Below are 3894 nucleotides of genomic sequence, written 5' to 3' on the forward strand. Positions count from 1 at the left end.
ATTTGTCTTACACGCTGCCTGTCTGACCAGTCTGATACACTCCCCTAACACCTGTTGGGAACATGATGAATAGTGCTCAAAGAAATAAACCGAGCCATTCTCCAATAACCACACCAGAGATTCTACCTGAGCCATACTGAAGGGGGGAGAAAAGTCATCACTGCCTTTAGGAGTACTGGATAAAACAAACTCTGCACAAACCTGAATCAAAGGTTGAACATCTCCAAACAACACACTGCCCTGATCATCTAGGGAATGAGCAAGTTGGATACATTCTAACAGCTGGTCACTGGTCCACTTCTTCAATATCTGGCAGCAGTATTCATTATCCTCTGTCACCAGCAAAGAAAAATAACCTCCTCCAGATGCATTTTCCCCCAAACGGCAGAACCAATATGGCATCTCCACTTCTGGTCAGGACTGGCCTTGATATTATGTAAGGGGCCGATGTGACCAGAAATTTGTGGACTGTACCAAACACAGGCAAAATGTAAAAATGATATGATTTATTAAAAGATAAATGAACAACAAAGAAAACGCACCTCCAATACAGTAAATAGTGTAACCCAACCAGTAAACCAATAACCAGTGAACACAAAAAAACAACATTCTAAATCTAATATGTAGAGAGCATGGGATATCCAAATCTTAATCATACCAGAGCCAGGGTCAAACATGGGAGATCAAGCAGATGGGAGCTGGGAACAAGACAGGACAGGGAAAGGGAACCAGGGCACTGACTTGAAATCAGGCTGCAGGATCAGGGTCAGAGTCCAGGAACAGGAGACGGAATACAGGCTTCAGAAACACAGATCAGGCACGGACTTAGCACGTAGGAAGAAATCAGGCTGCAGGATCAGGGTCAGAGTCCAGGAACAGGAGACGGAATGCAGGCTTCAGAAACACAGATCAGGGGCACAAGGAGAAAATACCAAGGCAAAGTGTAATAGCATTCAACAGGTTTAAATACACTTTCAATCAGCATCAGGTAATGCCTGATTGCAGGGCATGATGACAGCTCCTAACTGCCGAGAGACACCCACTGGTGGTCACCAGAACTGCAGTCTAAAGATCTGGGAGCACAATGCCACCAGCAGGTGAATCCTCTCCCAACCGCCAGCCTCCGACTGTTGAGAGACACCCACTGGTGGACACCGGAACTGTAGCCCATAGATCTGGGAGCCACAGTGCCACCAGCAGTTGAAACCCTTGCTGACAGCAGCCCTGCCTTGGACCATGCAGAGAAAGAGGCTGGGGATGATCAGACTGGGTAGAAGAAGGGGTTATGTAAGAAGGAGAGGAGAGGGTTATGAGGGGATTGAAGGCTAAAGCGGTTTAAAGTGGAGGGCCACCCTGAAAACACTTTTCACCTTATCCTCTCCCTTTTAATGTCCTAAAAATCATTCTGTAAAAAAAAAAATTTTCACTTACCTGGAACACCCTGTTGCTATGCAGAAGACCTAATCTGCCTTGTTCCTCCTCCGCGGTGGTGTTTTTCTCTTCCTTAGCTGCAGTGCTTCATGGGAAATGAGTGTCATCGTTTCCCATGAGTCTGTGGGCTGGACTGTGCTGAAAACACACGAGATTTGCAGGCAGGAAATGACCCGATTTGAGGCAGACAGCAGCGCCATTTTTAAGAAGGGAACAAAGCCTTTATTGCCAGAACACACGTGGATGTCCTGGGGAGAGCATCTGACCAGATAGGAGAGAAGATCAGTCGGGATTCAAGCAGCTAATTCACCTAGAAGATTTACCCAGAACAGGTAAGTGTTTGTAATAATGAAATGTAGGTCTAAATGTGCTCACTGTGTGTATACATGTCTTGTATGTCTTGTATAGGTTTCATTTGGATTGTTCCTTCTTTGTTATTTGTAATGTAATTTTTTTTTTTTTTTTTTATCTTCCACTTCTTTCTGCTGTGTGTTAGCATGTATTTTCTCTTTTCTTTGATTAATAGATGTCCTGTTTTGAATTTTTTTTTTCTGCTTGTATATGTAGTATGTCTTTGCAATGCAATTGACTGTTCTAAAAATATATGCAATTATAATGTGTTTATTATTTTTTCTTAATTTGTTTTTTTTTTTTTTTTGTAGTGATATATTTTGTTCTGACCGTCCTGAATATTTTTTCTATAATTGTTATAATTCCATCTTTACTCTCTATACCCTGGTATGTCTACAAAAACTTTTGGGGGGTTGTGGTGGTGTGTTTTTTTTATTTTTTCATCCTCTCCTCTCCACCATTTTGTCCTGTAGTTTCTCCTGTCCTCACTCCTCCGTCCTGCTCTGTCTTCCTCCCTGCTCCTGTTTTACTAAGCCAACAACTACTTACTACTACACCTCCCTCCTCCCCTCCTCCATCCTTGTCCTCACTCCTCATTCCTCAGTCCTTGTCCTCAGTCCTTGTCCTCAGTCCTTGTCCTCACTCCTCCCTCCTCACTCCTCAGTTCTTGTCATTCCTCATTCGTCACTCCTCTGTCCTTGTCGTCACTCCTCTGTCCTTGTCGTCACTCCTCTGTCCTTGTCGTCACTCCTCTGTCCTTGTCGTCACTCCTCTGTCCTTGTCCTCATTCCTCAGACTTTGTCATTCCTCACTCCTCTGTCCTTGTCCTCATTCCTCATTCCTCACTCCTCACTCCTTGTCCTCATTCCTTCCTCCTCAGTCCTTGTCCTCATTCCTCCTAATTCCTCAGTCCTTGTCCTCATTCCTCAAAATTCCTCAGTCCTTGTCCTCATTCCTCACTCCTAATTCCTCAGTCCTTGTCCTCATTCCTCAGTCCTTGTCCTCCCTCCTCCTCCTCATTCCTCAGTCCTTGTCCTCCCTCCCTCCTATTCGTCCTTACTTTATCCACCAACCTCATCTATACTTCTATTCATAACACTTAGACCCCTTTCACACCAGGGCGTTTTGCAGGCGCTATAGCGTTAGAAATAGCGCCTGCAATCCGCCCTAAAGAAGCTGCACCATTGTGTGTAGTGTGAAAGCCCCGAGGGCTTTCACACTACAGCGGTGCGCTGGCAGGATGTCAGAAAAAAGTCCTGCCAGCAGCTTCTTTGGAGCAGTGAAGGAGCGGTGTGTTTACCGCTTCTCCACCGCTGCTCCCCATTCAAATCAATGGGGCAGCGCTGTAATGCCGCCGGCAAAACGCCGCTATTGCCGGCAGTTTTAACCCTTTCGTGGCCGCTAGCGGGGGGTAAAAGCGCCCGCTAGCGGCTGAAATGCTCCGCAAATCTGGCGGTAAAACGCCGCAAAAAATAGCGGCGTTTTACCGCCGACGCTATCAGCGGTGTGGTGTGAAAGGGGTCTTAAGCAACCTCCACTCCTTTCCAAATATATAACGATAACTTTTTTTTTTTATTATTGTTTTTCGTAGATCCAAATTCCATCTGTCCAAAGCGATTGATTGACTTTCATCGACATCTTTTATTGCAGGTATGTTAAACTTTCAGTGCAATTAAATAAACTGTGACATTATCCTAAAATCTGATTAATGCAATTTACAAAAAAGATATGCGTGTGTGTATTTGTTTTAATTTTTTTTTTGGTTAAATTTATTTATCTAATGTTTTTATTATATTTATTAATGCATTATTTATTTATTTATTTTTATTCCATAGATTTGAAGAGACAAGTGGATTTGATTTATTTCAAAACCATTTCAAAAATTCAAGTTTAATACATTGGTTTGATTTATTAATTCTGTATCCTAATTTTTTATTTTTATTTTGGGGGGGGGGGGGGGGGGCGAAGTTGTGTGTCTCTTTTTCTCGCTCGCTTTTCTCGCTCGCTCTTCACTCACTCGCTCACTCTTCTCTGTTTCTCGCTCACTCTTCATTCGCTCACTCTTCTCTGTTTCTCGCTGACTCTATGTTCGCTCTTCACTCGCACGCTCTT

The 3894-nt window shown here is 43.7% G+C and overlaps 1 long non-coding RNA gene across 1 annotated transcript; it reads left to right on the forward strand.

Annotated features, from left to right (window-relative positions):
• The first annotated feature begins 1341 nt into the window (after positions 1 to 1341).
• Positions 1342 to 3657, forward strand: LOC143927006 (uncharacterized). Its single transcript, XR_013262198.1, has 3 exons — positions 1342 to 1763; positions 3374 to 3432; positions 3618 to 3657. It is a non-coding gene; the product is annotated as an uncharacterized LOC143927006 (long non-coding RNA).
• Positions 3658 to 3894: the final 237 nt, after the last annotated feature.

The sequence above is a fragment of the Lithobates pipiens genome, unplaced genomic scaffold (genome assembly GCF_037356315.1).
Source record: "Lithobates pipiens isolate NorthernLeopardFrog02 unplaced genomic scaffold, aLitPip1_a1.2 Scaffold_23, whole genome shotgun sequence".
In the NCBI taxonomy this organism is placed as follows: Eukaryota; Metazoa; Chordata; class Amphibia; order Anura; family Ranidae; genus Lithobates; species Lithobates pipiens.